The 17837-nt window shown below is 41.5% G+C and overlaps 1 long non-coding RNA gene across 1 annotated transcript; it reads left to right on the forward strand.

The window, feature by feature from the left end:
* The first annotated feature begins 255 nt into the window (after positions 1 to 255).
* On the forward strand, positions 256 to 17610 carry LOC115305450. Its single transcript, XR_003914786.1, has 3 exons — positions 256 to 334; positions 5133 to 5197; positions 16709 to 17610. It is a non-coding gene; the product is annotated as an uncharacterized LOC115305450 (long non-coding RNA).
* Positions 17611 to 17837: the final 227 nt, after the last annotated feature.

Below are 17837 nucleotides of genomic sequence, written 5' to 3' on the forward strand. Positions count from 1 at the left end.
AGAGTTTAAACTTTGAGTTGATTGAATATTGAGCTGAATGAGATGTGGGTCTTTCTGTTATAACTCCATGTACCTATTCCTGAAAAACCTCTCAATCTGTACAATTGCTTAGCAAGATTTGTAGGAAAAATAAGTTTGGGGCAAACCACTCAAAACCAGAGCACTAATAAAACAATCGTGTGTATTTCAGGGTGAACACAACTGCCCAGGCAGGCAGGTGGATCCGTGGCTTCAGGCTGCCTTGGGGAATAAAAAGTCTAAGAAAACATATATTGCAAAGGTATAACGTGTTGTGCTGAGACAAGGCAGGTGACTGAACAGAGTCCTGAGCAAGGTGAGGTGTCCTGGGTAAACATACTCACTAAAAAGAAGCAAGCAAAAGACCCAAAATTCTTTGGTAGATACCTGCTTTTAATTTTCTTAAAGTGCAGATTAGAAAGCTCCTGCTTACAGAACCAATAAGCTGAGGGTGCTTTCCTTTCTTGCTGATGGTTACAGTGCTAATTCTGTTTCCCTTGCCCAGCAGAAATCATGTATGAACCAAAGTGATTTCTGCATTATACTGACATCATCCTATTAACCAATCATAGATAGTAATTGATGTTACAGAGATGTGTATTGTAGCAGAATTTTAAATTGGAAGCAGTAGATTTATCTGGAAAGTTTAATTCCCCCCCCCCACCCCGCCCCATGATCAGGAACAGGGGCTCAAGAGTACAATAAAATGAATTGCAGATAATATAAAGTTAAAAAAAAAACACATCAAAGTCAAGGCCTCTGAATTTTGATTCAGCCATACACATATTTAAAAGGACACGAGCTAACTAACCAGAGGGCAATGTGAGAAAGTGACTGACGTGATGAAGGGGCTGCGGCCCTCTTATCTGGGAAGCAGCTGTCTGAGGTGCTCAGCTGCAGGGGAAGAGACTGAGCAGAGATGTGACAATGGTCTTCAAATATTTTAAGGGTTATTGTTTTGGGGGAATGAGTTATCTAGAGTTATGTTAGCATGCAGCAGTGACTTTGTCTTTTTTTAAATCCAAAGCCAAGTCAGTTAACATATAGTGTAATAAAAGTTTCAGGAGGAGAATTTAGTGATTCATCACTTGTATATAACACCCAGTGCTCGTCCCCACAAGTTCCCTCCTTAAGGTCCATCACCCCGACTGCAGATCCCTCCAGCAATTCTCAGTTTGTTCTCTGTATTTAAGAGTCTCGTATGGTTTGCCTTCCTCTCTTTTTAAAATTTTATTTCTGCTTCCCTTCTCCTATGTTCATCTATTTTGTTTCTTAAATTTCACATAAGAGTGAAATCATATGTTTGTCTTTCTTTGGCTGCCTTATTTTGCTTAGCACAATGCACTTTAGTTCCATCCATGTCGTTGCAAATGGCAAGACTTCATTTTTTTTTTAGACTGCTGAATAGTATGCTGTTGTTTATATATGCCACATCTTCTTTATTCACTGAGAAGGGACTTTGTCTTGAGATTGGTTTTTCCCAGCACAATTATGATGGAATCACACCCATGCCCCTCCCACAGACCTCCACTTTCTGTCCGAGGCATTTCCAATCGAATCCCAGGAATCCATTCCACATGGTTTGATAAACCACTGCTATGAAGGGCAGAGAGAAGATCAGCAAATAGAAATCTCTTTAAGACAGATCGTAACACTGTTAAGAGGCTACATTTATAATTGTGAGTCTTTCTCATTTTCAATCACATTCTGAACCACCTGTACTCACACTTGTATGAGAAAACATTTGAATGCCTACTTTGTGTGACACACTGTGAGATGCACTTCCTCACCTCTGTGTTTTACTAACTTTTCCTCCGGTGTCCTGAAAGTTCTTTCTGTTTTTTTCCTGGGAGTCCCGAAGGAGTGCCTCGCATGTTCCCATATGGTGGGAGGCTTTAGTGGTCTTATCCCAGCACTCCCTTCCACTGGCGGCTTACCAGGTCACACTGCTTCCGGACCCCACTGCTGGCCCCACCTGGCACCTCTCCCGCGTAGTGGACACTCTTGCTTCTTCTGTGAGAATCACTGTGCAAAACCACTGCTTCTGTGGAGTCGCTTCTCTTCCTGGATCAGCATCTACCCCTGTGATTTCCAGACTCAACATCCTCTTGCTGGGCACCACGGTCTCCTCCTAGATTCTTCCTGGTGCTAAAGCAGTTGCATTGTGAATGGGGGAAGGCTAGTTGCTTTTGTGTCATACCCAGATTGAGGAACCTGGATGACTCGTGGCCCAATGTCATAAAGCATATTCAGCAATACAGAGATGTTAGCCACCCTTTCTTCAGAGAATTCAGATAGGCGCCAAGTTGACAGACATATACAAAAAGTGCACATCAGCATGTACTCAAGATCATCCCTGTCTTCTCATGACCACGGCTTATTTGCTGGGTAAGACTCATTCTTGGCTCTGTTTTACATTGTTTTCTCTGAGAAAGTTTCTTGATTCTTTGTGCAAATGCGTTTTGGGAAGTCTGATTCCACAGGTCTGCTAGATAGCCAGTCCTAGATATACGGGATATGTCATGTCTACTATATCATTATGAAAACATATACTTTTGCATGGTACCGTTTTTGGAAAATATAAAACTATGCTTGCTCAGCATCCCATTACACTTAGAATGTATCAAAAGAGGGAGTCCAAGAGTGAGGTCATGTGAGAGGGATAGATTTATTTTTACACACATGATTTTGCATCTTATTTTGGTGATTCTCTTTGTAACATTGACTGGATGCTTGTGTAGTTGTGCCTTTTTGCTTTGGATTTCTGGGATGATTGCTGTGCGTTCTGACACTTTGACAAAAATATCTAAACGCTGGTGCCAGCGTGTAGTTTGTGTGGGAAGATGCATATGGCTTAAGTGTGGCAATCAGTGGGAGGTAGGTTCCCATCAAAATTTTAATTATACATGGACTACATCCTTCACATAAGTCAAAGAATCCTGTAACTTCAAAAGCTGCATTTGAGATGGATTTAAAAATCATTTAAGGTGCTTAGATTGTATTCTGTTTACAAAAAATTTTTGCTAAGTAGTAATTACATGGGTTCACACTCTTCCTGGATTTGGGAATTCCTGCCAGATTATTAAGAACACCTCCTTCCGTAACCAACTTTACTATGGCCCCAGCAAAAAGAGCTAGTTATTTTACACAGTGTTTCTTCAAAGAGCTTTCTGACACACTTCTAATACTTACTTATATGATCGCTCTCTCTGTCCTATGGTAGGAAATTTTCTTTGCCACATATGATCCAACTGCCTGCTAAGAAGGGTGGGCCCTGGTAACTGGTGAAGGTGACGATGTACGTCTGGCAGGGCTGAGAGGGGACGTGATTGCTCTGCATTAGGAAGAGGCAGAGACTGTGAGGGAAAGAATCCAGGAAAGACCAAGGAGAGAAAGACTTAGAAGGCAAATGAGTGGAGAGCCACATTTGGGGAGAAACCAAGTCACCTGGGGCTGAAAAGACTTAATTGGGAAATGTTGTTACTGCGGACTTTGTATTGAGACTGCAGGGTGGGTGAGGAGCCCTCATCTCACTCTGCTCGTCTTAGTTCAGGTTGCTGTAACCAAGTCACATGATGGAGAGACAGTGAGGGAGATCTCTGGGTCTCTTTTATAAGGGCACTAATTTCATTCATGAGGGCTCCACTGTCATGATCTAATCACCCCCCAAAGGCCCTAGCCTTTCATACCATTACATTGGGTTTAGGGTTTCAACATAAGAATTTGGAGGGGAGTACAAACCTTCAATCCATCCCACTATTCCGTTACCATGGGTAAGATGACATCTTTTGTGCAGCTCTGAGCACTGTATGGAACAAGACAGGGAAAACAAGAGGCTTACAAGAGCCACCAGACTCACCTCCTGCTACCCACCCAGCCTTTGTTTTTGCCTCTTAGCTTTCCCCTCCATCCCCTTAAGCTCTGCCCTGCCGCACTGTGTAGTCTCCATCCATAACAAACTACTAAACTTGCCACATTTTCTTCAACACGTTTTCTTCACTTGTTGCTAGAGAATTTTCTCCCCGGCTTCCACTTTATGCCTTGTTAACTCCTAGTCACACTTTGTGTTTCTGTTCAGATGTCACTGCTTCTAGAAGCTTATGCTGACTGGCCCCTCTCCCCCCAAACCCTGACTTAGGTAAGTGCTCCTCTAACATCTACTACATTCTTTTGTTACTGCTGCTTTCACTATTTCCTCCACTAGTTCTTTGATGGCTGGGATGAACCATACCTGCTTGATCTTCATTGTCCCAAAGCCTAGTAGAGGGCCTAAGAAGTACTCAATAAATACCTAATTGGTGGGAGAATAGAGGGATTAATGCACAGAGTAACAATGGATAAATGGTGGTGTTAATTTTTTCTCCAGGCTTACCACTCCTCTCTGTATCAAATTAGATCCAGTCAGAAAGCAAACAAGCAAAAAACATAAAGCGTAACAAACTAGACATTTGAAACAAAGGTAGATGTAGGTAATTACACAACATTGGAAGAGACACTGAGGTAACTGTAATGTTACTAACTGCAGGACTCAGCTATGTATAGGACTAGGGGACTAGAAGAAAGAGTTAGGTGTCCACAATCCATGGTGCCCCCACTGTTGGTGGTCAGAATTCTGAGGAGGAGCAGAGTTAGGTGAGGGCCGAACCTCTGAGGACAGGGTGTGACCTAATGGTGCTTGGACTTCTGAGGAGAGGGCATCATCTGGTAGGTATAGAGTGTGGAAACGGGCCGAGTCCAGTGGGAGAGGAGGCATAGCATGGTTGGTACTGGCACTACTAGGAATCACAGACCTCACTGCTGCAGGTACCTCTGGAGGGGCATGGAAAGGCTGGAGCGAACCATCTGGTGCTGGAGCATTGGTAATAGGGCCTGAAAGGAGGACTGCTTTTTCTCTCTTCTTGCCATGTTCCAATCCTTTGGTGCCTCCCATTAGCACAACCTAAACAAATGCCAACTGGCAAGCTAGCTAGTATGAGGAACAGGGAGCACAAATCTAGGCCCAGAGTTATAGAGCATAGAAGGGTTTGGGGCTTAGAGAAAACAGGTAAATAACAAGTACAATCAATGCCCTTGGCTAATCAGCACCCATACCTTTCTTTCTACCTACTTTCTAGTTCTGTGCATCTGCCCAATATGATGCAATTATCCTCATGCAGACTGTATGATGCTCTTCTAAAAGGTAAGATTTCCCACAGCAATCATATCCACATTTATCTGAATATTCTGTAACACATCGACAAAGTCATAGATTTAGCCAACAGCATTGGTACTCAAGTAAAATAGTAGGAGAAGGGAGGAGGGAGAAGGAAGGAGAAAACTGACTTAACATTAGAATACATGTTATAGGCAAGGTAGAAAATATTCATTATAGCTACTTTTCTGCAATTGTTCATGAGACCATGGTTGATATTTATAACTTCCTTTTCCAATAGCTATTTGATATTTTTTTCATCTTAAAATAGCCACTTCTTTACTGGAAGTATAACTCAAGCCTGCATTCCTAGTAGAGTTTGAAGCCCTAGAGTCTTGCTTTTATGGGGATGTAGTTTTCCATGAATTTGCACATGGAAGCATGTGAAGCACCCATAGAAGACTGTAGTTTTCTACAGTTTTCCTCCCCTTGGAGGAGTAATTTTCCCAAACATTATATAAAACTCTTTTCGTGCCTTTTGTCTCAGTAGCATGAGGAACCCCAAATGGTTGGATAAGCCTAAATAGGATAATTTCTCCGTGGGAACTAAAATCCCTAAACCAGCAAAGCTCAAAGTTGTAGAGGTGGGAAACAACAATTATCTCAGTAGTTAATTAGGTGTAGCTGTAGGCGAGTCCATTCCCAAATTTTATCCCTTGATTCTGGCTATCGAATAAATTGTACCATGTAGTGGTCACTGGTTCAGAGCATATATTTCAACTGTATGATAGAGTACCTATCTTTCAGGGTTTTCGTACTTAAAGCCATCCCACCATTTGATCAGAGCAACTATTTATGGGTGATGTGATACATAAACAAGACGTGTAGATTCACGGGCATGGGCCCATTGCTACATTTGTCATGAAATAAGCTCCTTAATTAGAAGCAGTGTTGTGTGGCATGCCATGATGGTGGAGGAGGCATTATTATGTAAGCTCAAGGTTAATGGTATGGGGTAAACATTGCAATTGGAAAGGAAAAGTCCATGCTCTAATAGGTACATATTCCAATGAGAAGAAGTAGTTGACCCTATGAGGAAAAGTTGCAGCATAAGTAATCTGCTACTTATTTTGCTCTGATTTCCCTGCAAGTGACAGCATATCAATGGGCTCAGTATTGGTCTCTGCTATCGGCAAATTAGACACTCAGCAGTAGCAACTGCCAGTTCTGCTTTAGAGAGTGGTACTGCGCATTGGTTAGCTTTTCCATAGCCTCCATCCCTGCCACTGAGGACCCTGAAATGGCTGGGGAGAGGCTACTTGCCACAGAACATGTCACCTTGAATATCTGGATATTGAGGGCCTCTTCTGTGGTGGATATCCTTTTGTGATTCCATGGGATACTCACTTCATGAAGACACTAAAATTAAACTAGTGAATGCAGCACCAGAATCTTGAAAAACCCAATGGGAGTTGTCTCCGTAGGTTGGAGCTATGGTGAGGATATTGCCATTAAGACAGAGATGCCATTATGAAGGGATCCTACGGTAGCAGATAAGCTCTAGTACTTCTTTCCAGAAAGAAGGCATCAACAGAGTAGAAGGAGTAAATTGCAATAGGGATATAATGGCAATCAGAATTGTGCCTAAAAGGATCTTCAGGGCTGGTTAATTCATAATACATCCATAGACAAGAAAGAAATGGGCAGCTTATGAGAGTATCACGTGGTGTTTATAATGGGAAAGAATCCTAGTCTAGTGGGTAGAAATCTGACTTGAGTTGTCACAATACAGAATCATGGCTCTTGCCTGGTTCTGTGCTCTAAGCACATCCACAGACACTGAATATTTTTTTCTATTTTGTTCTTTGTTGCATCTTCAGTATGTTTAAAATGAGCGAATGCATGAATAAATGAATTGGTATAAATGGCTAATAGAAAAAATGGGAAGGAAGTGCTGATAGGATTTGTTGGCTCAATTAGAAGAATGGGTTAAAGGCTCAAGTCAAAGCTTTAGATGCTTAGGAAAATGGTAATAGCATTTACAGAAATATTTGGGGGAAGGCAACTTATTAGAGATGGCAGGGAGTATGAATATGAGGAATTAAGCTTTTAAATCTGAATCTGAGAATTGTGGTGAATCTTTTGCAAAGCTTCCAGAGGTCACCCAGCATCATCTTTTAATTTATTATCTTGATAAATAAGCCATTCATTTGGGTGGGAATCTTAGCTCTGTCACAATACATACAATAAAGAGGGTCTGTGTGATATGTGATATGTTAGTCTCAGGCTGACACTCCCATCCCTGAATCCCTACCCCTGCATCACACTCATTACCTTCTGGGCCTGTGCAGGTGGCTGAGCAGAGCAGTTGGATAGAAATGTTTACACAGAGAACTCTTCATTACCTCTGACAGACGTATTTTAGCCTCACAGCTTCCAACCTCAGTTCCTGGAAGGCTGCCCGGCATTGTTGCCAGATATCATTGCCATGGAAACCACAGACCATCCCACTAGGGTGAGACACAAAAGCAAAAGCAGTGTTAATAACAGATTTTTTTTTTTAGGCTCTGGTACCTGACAGGACCAAACATATGCCCCTCTGGGGGACACAGGGAAAAGCAAACCAGTAGAGTTGGGGTTATTAGTGGCTTTCAGGAACAGAATAACCTGGGTAAATCCCATCAGAGGAGCAGGGTCACAAATTACTCTCCAAAGCATAATAATGTTTTTTTCTTATTTTCCTCTAAATATAGAGCTACCTATAGATATCTTTTAGGTTTTTGACATTGTAAGGATAACTTCAGTGCTTTTCTATTCCAGGCATTAACTCAACTATACCAAAATTACCTTGGTTCCTTAGACTGAGGATGGAGGAGGGCACTAGTAATGGGAATTACCTAGCACAAGGAATTTGTGTTGTTCACCTTGAAGCCAATAGAAATATTAGTATCACGTTACCTCTTAAGCTGGGCAGTCGTGACAGAGGGTGAATACCTATGTTAACATTCATAGAGCTGTGCCCTGGAGACCCGTGTATGTGACTCAGTGTAAATCGTATCTCCATAAAATATTGTTTGTATAAAAAGTGAAAAAGTAGGGCACCTGGGTGGCTCAGTTGGTTAAGAGTCCAACTCTTGATGTCACCTCAGGACATGATTTCATGGTTGTGAGATCCAACCCTTTATTGGGGTCTGTCCTGAGTGTGGAGCCTGCTTGGGATTCTCTCTCTCCCTCTCTCTCTGTCCCTCCTTTTTCTCTCTCTCAAAAGTAAATAAACACTGAAAAAGTGAAAAACTAAGTAATATAAAATAGAGCATTTTTTTTCTAATTTGCTATTTTTCTAAAGGGAAGGGTTGGTTTTGAGGTGTGGCTTCCTAATACCAAACAATTTTAATTTTGAAACTTTAGTTTCACCATTTCTTAAAAATGACTTTCTCAGAATTACTAAGGATCTTAATTGTGCTAAGGACTTAGGGGGCTGTAGAGCTACTTATTGAGCAGTTACTCTGGGATAGGGTGTGTATATATTATGTATGTATGTATATATTTCTGGGATGGGGTTTAAATGTTTTTCCTTTAGCCTACCCATTCCCTCTGATTTTTCTGTGCTGCCGCACATACTCCTCTTATACCACTAGCCAGGGAGATAGCGCTCCACTGGTCACATCCTAGGTTCATATCTGGACATGGCATATATACATGTCTGCTGAGCCTGGTGGTTCTTTCCTGACTCTTGGAAAGAAGCTATGATGAGTCTACACTGAGATTCTAGATGAAATTCTAATGCTGGTCAGTAATATTGGTCATTTGCTTACTCATTACCAGCTTCTACGTTCCCCAGCAGTCATTCTTGTTTCTATTGTAAGGTGGAACTTCTTTGAGTAAAGGCATCCTCAATCCCATTCATTTCTTCCTTTTCCATGGTCTCCTTTTGAGTTTCATTTTGTTCCTGTCTGCATCTCTGTTATCTGGTAAAGAGATAGCACCGAAATACATGATAAGTGCTAATTAATTATGTTTATTATCCCCAACTGTTTTTCTTCTTCTTCCACTTTTGCCTTCTTGATATTCATTCTACATTCTTGTCTTGATTATAACCTCAATGTACATGTTTCTTGAAATATGTAAAGCTGAAAATTAATTTTTCATTCTCTCAAGAGCCAATATACAAGACATGAGAAAGAATTTGACCATTTAAAGAAGGAAAAGAGAGGATTCTGGGGGGAAGAAACAATATGGATAAGAGTCCTGAAGTGAGATGTAGCCTAGTCCATTCTAGAAACTGAAAGAAGACCGTGACTGGAGCTCAGTGAATATGGTAAGAATAGTTTTGAGAGGTAGTCAGAGAGAAAGGTGGGGACAGAATCTTGCAGTAGGAGTAGGAATCCATGGAAGAAGAAGGATTTGTGTGATTTTATTTTTATCTTAAGAATGTCATTCTGGTAGGAAAGTAGAGAGTGGGATGAGCAAGAGAAGAAGTAAAAGAAGAAGATAAGTAGATGTCACGTAGGACAGAGATGAAGGTGCTCCATGCACCATGGAGATGAGCAGAGAGTACTGACACTATGTATACTTGGAACTATAAACTGGCAGGGTGTTGATTGGAGTGAGGGGTTAAGAATTGAAAAAAATAATGTCTTGTGGGTTCCTGACTTGTGAGTTGAGTGAGCAATGGTACAATTAGCTGAGAAGGGGAAGATTAGGTGGGAGAAGAGCACTTGTGGGTTCTATGAGAAGTCTGTGAAATATCCAAGGGAAGGTATCAACTAGGCAATAAAAAAGACAATTTTTGAGTTGAAATAAATGGTCTAAAGTAAGGATGTAGTATGGGATTCATCAGCACAAGATGGGGTATATATTGATGGAAACTGACTCAGTCACCTAGTATTTCAGCCTACAGAGACATTTCGGTTCATTGTAACAACATGGAGGTCTCTGGTGACCTTAACAAAGACAGTCTCAGTGGAGAACTCAGAATAGGGAATGGTATGTGGTCAGTTAGGAAGTACATGGGAGATGAAGTAAAGATAGCCTCTGTAGGAATTTTTTCTAAAGATGTAAGGAGGATGGGTTAGTAGCTGGCAATGGATGTGGAAATATGTCTGTATGTGTGCGTGTGTGTGTATGTATATACATATGCGTGTGTTACATAATTTTTAAAAATGAGGGATTCTCAAGAATATGATATATACTAATTCAAATTAGAGAAAGGGAATAGCTGGGGATAACTAAAGGGCTCAAAACCTTGAGAAGGAAAAGAGGGTGGATATAATTGCCCTTCCCCATGGTACCAAGAGAAAAGAGAATGACTATATGTGTGACTAAATTGGTAGGTCTGGGAGGGGAAGATGAAAGATTTCAGATTTTATGGTTTATATTTTCTTAGAGTATAAAGCAAGGTCATCAGCTATGAGTAGATGTTGAATTGGGGTACCAGAGAGCTCAAGAAAGTGGAAGAGGTATGAAATATTGTGTAGCAGAAGGCAGTGTGAGTCCACTAAAGACATGTGTTAGGCTTTTTTGGCAGCATTGATTAGACAACCACCTTGTGTGTTTCTTTCCATCCACATCTTGCTGCTTGGGTACAGGCACAGTAAAGGTGGGTTGGAGGGTTTGTTCAGGAGTAGAATGAGACAGATGGCTATGAAGGAGGGAGTAGAGCAAAAATGCTGAGGTTCTTTGCAAGGTGGAGATTGTAATGATGAATAAAATAATTGAGACCTAACAAGTACAAAACTAGGAATAGATAATGGATAGTGAGAGAAGGTGGTGGAGTCCACCTTGACATCTCTGGGATCCTGGAGAATTGTGGAGTCGAAAGTACTGAGTAGTGAACTGAAAGGTTAGGATCATGCTTGAGGACATATTTGAGATAAAAATTACAGGGCTGCCTGGGGGGCTCAGTCGGTTGTGCATCCAACATTGGCTCAGGTCAGGTCAAGTTTGTGAGTTTGAGCCCCGCATCTGGCTCTGTGCTGACAGCTTGGAGCCTGAAGCCTGCTTCGGATTCTGTCTTCCTCCTCTCTGCTCTTCCTCTGCTCATGTTCTGTCTGTCTGTCTGTCTCTCTCAATCTCAAAAATAAATAAACATTTAAAAATTTTTTAAAAGTTACAGATGGGTGCAATTTTTGGAGGTGGTAAGGTTCAGAATGTGACCATGGGATTGAGTTGACGAAAGAAGAGAGGTATGGAGTTCAAAAAACTGAAAATCTTAGGTGTTGGATCATTTATTACAGGGATGCTGAATTCATCAAGATTGAGGAAAGGAATTGTAGAAGAGAGAATATCGGGAGCCAAAAAGAAAATTTAAGTCATGGGAAAATACTAAGATGTAGTTTGTTAATGGCAGTGAGGAAGGGAAAAGTTATAGCATGAAAGGCCCATTTTGCAAAGATCAGGAGTTTTATTCAGGAGGGAGGGGAAAGAATGGTCTAGAGTGGAGTTGGAGCAAAAGAAAAAACAAAAACCCACCTTAAAAAGAAAACAGCCATTCTTCACTAAGGGGCATTTCAAGAAGATGTCAAGGATGTAGCCAAGTACACTAATCTGGGCAGGCACTGTGGAATGTTTGGGTGAGTCCGAGAGGTGCTGGATTCTGGAATATTGGCTTTCCTAGGCTTGGCATTGGCAGCAGCAACGTAGGCTTGCCATGAGAGGTTTGCTCAGGTCAGAAGGAAGGATCTGCATTTTCATGGTGTCTCCTTAGGCTTCCATACCTTCTTTCTGCAATATTCACGGCACTTGTGAAACTGTTGAAATTAGGACTCTTTTGGTCCTCCAGAACTTTGTCTGTATGCCTCAAAAGCCTTCCCCAACTTTTCTCGAGGACTGTGGTGCATTTCCTGCAGCTGCCTCTGTTCCCCAGCCCAAGCCATTGTCCTGGCTTCAGTATCCTATGTGATGACCTGCTTAACAACGGAATATCTCAGTTCCTTAAAACAATTTCTTTAAAAATTTTTACCTTTTCCTCACATTAATGGATTAGTTTCATCACAAGTGGTTATACCCTGGGCCTTGTCACATATAAAGTTGCCCAATATTTGAAATCCTCAGTCTGGAAATCCCTTTCTGTTTCTTTTCCTCATTGCAACCCGTTCTTTAGCCTCATTTGACATAAGTCCTGAAGTCTGTCTGCCCTCCAACCTGCGCCCATTTGGATATTTGAGAAATCACCTACATGACACACCCACTGATGTCTCCAAGTCCAAATGACTCTTCAGCTTTCAGAAGCACTGCTTTTCTCATCCTACACTCAGGATAATCTTCCCATTTTTTGGTTGGTGTGTTACTCACTCACCCTTGTTAGGGAAAATCACATAACAGTGACTTCGAATCATAAACATGTGGTTTCCAAACGCAGGTGGTTCTATCACACTTTCCTCCTCTCCATTCTCTCTGCGCCTTCCCCTGTCCCTCCCTTGTTTCATCTTGGATGCATTTTTACAATCTCCTGACTGTTTTCCTATAATCTGCAATCTATACCTCGGATATTATCTTTTTTCTAGGCTTACTTTTCCAAAATACAAATTGGATCACTTCCCTTTCATCCTGAGATCAGCCTAAGATCTAAAATATCAAGCAGAAACTTCTTAGTGTTTCACTCAGGAGTCAGCAGCCTTCATGATTTGGCCCCAACACACCTGGCTGGTCATATTTTTCCACACTTCCAGCTCCCCATCACCTCTTTTCCTACGCTACACACAACCCTAAGCCAGAGTCCAGCTTTCTCCTAACATACCATACTCACCACCATGCTGTTCCTCCTCACTGGAGTGAAGGCTTCTTTCTTCTTATCTGTACACCTCTGTTTTCTAAGCTATCACTTAAATGCAGCCTCACCTGAGTCTCCTCAGCATGTCTGTGCTTGCAGGTAAAAGCTTAGCTCCTTTCTTTGTGTGCACAAGTACCTCCATATGTAGCTAGGACTGTGCCCATCTCATTTGTTAGGTTTATGTACGTGTCTCTTCTGCTCTGCTGCTCTGCTGTGTCTCTAGCAAATAGAGACAGTCTATTTGTTACCTTTCTATTCCTGAGGGCTTGTAAACGTGGTTGGTATATGGGAGCTACTTGATAAATATTGATTGACTGAGTGATGAATATGTATGTGTATAACACTTTTTGGCTATTGGCGAAGGCAGCAGAACTTAAGAATATGACTCCTGACTTTAAAATATGAAGATAACAGAAAGTCTAGATCCATTTCTAAAATATCTAAGAACGTAAAATAGACTATGTTATAGCCAAAGAAATAGTATGAGCAATGGCTTCAGGAAAAACACAAAGGGAGGGGAGGTATCTTAGTCTACCAAGTAGGCTTGGGCCGCCATAGAATGTGTGGCTTAACCAACAAAAATTGAATTTTCATGGTTCTGGAGGCTGGAGGTCTGAGTTCAGGGTGTCATAATGGTTGGGTTTTGGAAAGAGCCCTCTTCCTGGCTTGCAGATGGCTGCCTTCTCACTGTGTCCTCACATGGTGAAGGGGAGAAGAGAGAGGGGGGGGGGAGAGAGACAGAGAGAGAGAGAGAGAGAGAGAGAGAGAGAGAGAGAGAGGGAGAGGGAGAGAGAGAGATATACAGCGAGTGAGGAAGCTCACTGGTATCTCTTCTTGTAAGACCCTAATTCCATAATGAGGACCCAACCTTATGAATTTATCAAAGCTTACTTTCCTCTCAAAGGCCCCCAACTTCAAACACCATCACATTGGGGATTGGGGCTTCAACATAAGATTTTGGGGGACACAATTCAGGCCATAGAGAAAGGTGAGCTTCTAACACTGATGATTTGGGAACAAAGACCTAGCCATGAAAGCTTTCCTGTGCTACCTCCTTTCCTAGAATGACATTAAGGAAGGAATACATGATAGCTTCTGTGGACTCTCCAGAGGAGGAATTTCATGAATTGAAGCCTCACTTCGCAAGGAATGCTTTCTTCTATCACTTTTAAATTTGAATGTTAGCTGTGAAACACAGATACGTAACAGGAATAAGCATATGGGCTGTATTTTAATGGCTCTTGGATTTCAGACCTTTTCTTTTTTCAATTTAGCAGTTTCCTCCTCTACATTTTGGAGGAAAAAGTGTGGCTGCTGACCACAGCTGGGTGAAATGTTGAGAAATGTCACCTTCCACACAGCTGTGTCTAAAACTCTCAAAAACAGAACCATGGCTGACCTTACAAGAGAAAGGAGCTGGCGTTCAGTGGCTGGGAACACTGAGCAGCCCTCTTCCCTCTCTTGTCCATCTGTTTCCACTGCTCACTTTAACTCTTCTAAAACATTCCTTTGGGCCATTTCTTTCATTTGTGATGATACCAAGGCTTGTTTTAATTAATTAATTACTTGCTTATTATAAAAGGAATAATTATTGCTTTCAGAAAATTTGGAAAATGTAGAGGAACATAAAGAAAAATAAAAATGACCCACCACCTCTATCTTCCAGAGGTGACTGGCATTACCATTTGATATATTCCTTGTACTCTTTTATCTCTACAGGTACATACATGTGCTGTTTTTGGTCTGAAAATAAAATCAAACTACAAACACTACTGCGTATTGCACTTTTATATTCTTTGTTGGTCTCCCCAATACCTACATAAAAGATCGATCCCTTGGTTTACACTCCAAGACTTCAGAATGGCCTCCAATGGGCTTTTCTGGCCTTACCCTAACTCAAGCCAGATGGACTGACTCATTTGGACCTTTCTGTGCCCCATAACTAGTAATATTACTGCTCACTTAGAACTGTTCTTCCTATTCTCTCCATATCCCCATATCCTAGAGACTAGGTATTTTTCAAAGCCTAGCCACACTGCACCTCCTCTGTGAGGTTTCCCTAGAAACTAAGCTGTGGGTGATTTCCTTCCTTCCAAATTACTACAGACTGCTCCTCTGCCTGGCACCCCTCCTCCTGCCTCAGTCCTCACATCTTCCAGATCTTTGCCCCTAGAAACGAACTTCTTGAGACTTCGCAACTCCATTTGTATCCCAACACTGTCCTGTCTTCCTTTTCCGCTTTCTTTGTCTCCAGAGCACTTATCGCTACCTGATAGTTGGCATATTTTAACACTTTATTCTTTTGGTTGATCAATGGTCTTTCTATTGGCACAAAACTGCAAGTTCATTGAAATCAGGTGTTTTTCTTTTTTCTATTTCATTTACTGATGCCTAGAGCCTAGCAGTGTCTCCTTTGTACACCTACCTTCCATAGTAGGTGCTTCATAAATAAAGGAAGAGAATAAATAAATTAGTGTTTATAATTTGGAATTTAGGCTAAATCACTCCATATTTTTCATGAATGTGCACATTACCTCCCATTAAAAACATGTGTACATATTATCTATGTAATATGATAATAATAGTATGTGATATGATAGTAGGTAATAATAATATTATCTATTATCTATGTAATGTAAACTTCTCTAAGACAGGGAATTATTTCTATTTTTATGTTGTACTTTAAATCTTTAGTGTAGGACCTTGCATATAGAAGGAATTCCAGAATGTATGCTTCACTAGGACGGGGATCTTTCCTTTTTGTCACTGATATATGTATACCAAACACCTAGAACAATGCTTGGCACACCGTAGGCCCTTAATGACTATGCCAAAGTAATGAACTGATACTGTTTTTTTAAGTGTTTATTTATTTTAAGAGAGAGAGCATGCAAGGGTGTGTGTATGGGGGGGGAGGGGCAGAGAGAGAGAATCTCAACCAGGCTCCACACTCAGCACAGACCTGACAGGGGCTCGATCTCATGAACCATGAGATCATGACCTGAGCTGAAATTGAATTGGATGCTCAACCAGCTGAGCCACTAAGGCACACCTGAACTCATGTTTTTAATGTAGATACAGATAGATAAAGAGCTAAATATAGATATGTGTGTGGGAATTGATTAGAATACATACATATATTTCCCAGCTCTGTTGGCTGAGAGGATAAAGAAACACTGACAACTAGTTCAAGACCTTGGTTCTCCCATTAAAGGGGCCAGAGATCCTTGGAGTAGTGGTTGATTCCAAGACAAATGCAGGGAAAATATGAACTGAGCCTGGGAAGGCTTGTGGTGCCAGAAAGTAAGGAAATGCTAAAAAAAGAAGCTGGGGTTGGTGGTGCTTGCTGAAAGAAAGCAGCATGAACCTGAAAGAGCTCCTACTGACCAAAACCGAACCGCCTTTAGCAACATAATGAGTGATAATAAGAGGTCCTAATCTGTAGGGTGAAACAAAGAGCCATGAGTCCATGAGTCATTATTTATAATGACGGGAATAACTAACCTCATGGCACGATTCTTCACTTTTTCCATGTCAAGCAATAGTCTTTTACATCCCATAACCTACTTGATCATTTATTTAATATTTATAAGGACATATTTATCATTTTCTGTTTCATTTATGTATTCTCCATGGAATCCACTCTTACCTTTTTCACATGGTAGGTGCTCAGTAATTATTACTGAACAAGAACGGGATTTCTTAGCTTGGACTTGTGGAGGAAATAGTAGGAAGCTTAACTGCTTAAAATCTCACAAGGTATTTTCACATCTTTCTCCCTGCCACAGCCACCACACCTCTTTGGCTGGGGGACTTCTCTTCTTTCAGCCAGACACCGTGGCCTCTTTATAAAAATTCAGAAGACCACCGTATTTCCGATGAATCATACCTGGGCCAAGAAGAGTAAAGGTAAACCATGAAATACCATTGACCTTTCAGTGGACGATCCATGGAACTGTTTCATTCGGAGCAGATGAATTTCCTCTGACAATGTTACTGATGCAAACTATGTCTGCCAAATGCTGTACTGTCTCATTTGAAAATCTTACCTTTGATTTTAAAAGACAGCATGAGGGATCTGTTTATACTCCTTGGCCCTCCCGCGGATTATCTGACTGCAGTGGGATGCCTCACGCCACGAAGCCTGGCTTGGACTCCACGGGGTTGAGGATGATCAGAGCTGCTCTCTTTTGCGAAACACACAGGCATTGATATAAAAGCCCTCAAAATAGTGTCTTCCAAAGGCTCTTGTCTCCTAGGGTTCTTCTTTCATCTTTCCTCCTCATATAAGAGTGAATACTCCAGATTCCACCCCTGGGGAGACTTCTGTGAACAACATTTAAATACCCATCACCAGTTAGACTGCATTCTGAGAGAGGCACTGGAAGCCCCATCTGGAGATATGTGATGTGTGAGGTCTCACCTTTTGAAATGGAACGAGCAGAAGATTCTTGAGGCTTTCTTGCTGTGCAAACCATTAGGTATTGATTGGCTGGACGACTTGGAGTTTGCTGGTTTCAGGTGGTATTAGGTTTTATAAATGTGACTTTGAAAAAATTTTTACACAATTTTAAGGGATGGTGCATTTTTCTTGGCAAGGCAGCCCAACGCTTTCAAACAGTGAAAAATCATCTGAGAGCATTAGCAGGTTTGAAAAGGAACATTTATTAGTTAATGCTGCCATTTCTTTTCCCACCCAGATTCCCTCTCAAAGATAATTTATTGCTGTGTCTCTCTGATGGAAATATCTCCCATAACACAACTGGATCAAAAATATGCTCAACCCGGGGCGCCTGGGTGGCTCAGTTGGTTAAGCCTCCGACTTCGGCTCAGGTCAGATCTCACGTTCGTGGGTTCGAGCCCTGCATTGGGCTCTGTGCTGACAGCTAGCTCAGAGCCTGGAGCTGCTTCCGGTCC

The sequence above is a fragment of the Suricata suricatta genome, chromosome 10, assembly GCF_006229205.1.
Source record: "Suricata suricatta isolate VVHF042 chromosome 10, meerkat_22Aug2017_6uvM2_HiC, whole genome shotgun sequence".
NCBI classification, from domain to species: domain Eukaryota; kingdom Metazoa; phylum Chordata; class Mammalia; order Carnivora; family Herpestidae; genus Suricata; species Suricata suricatta.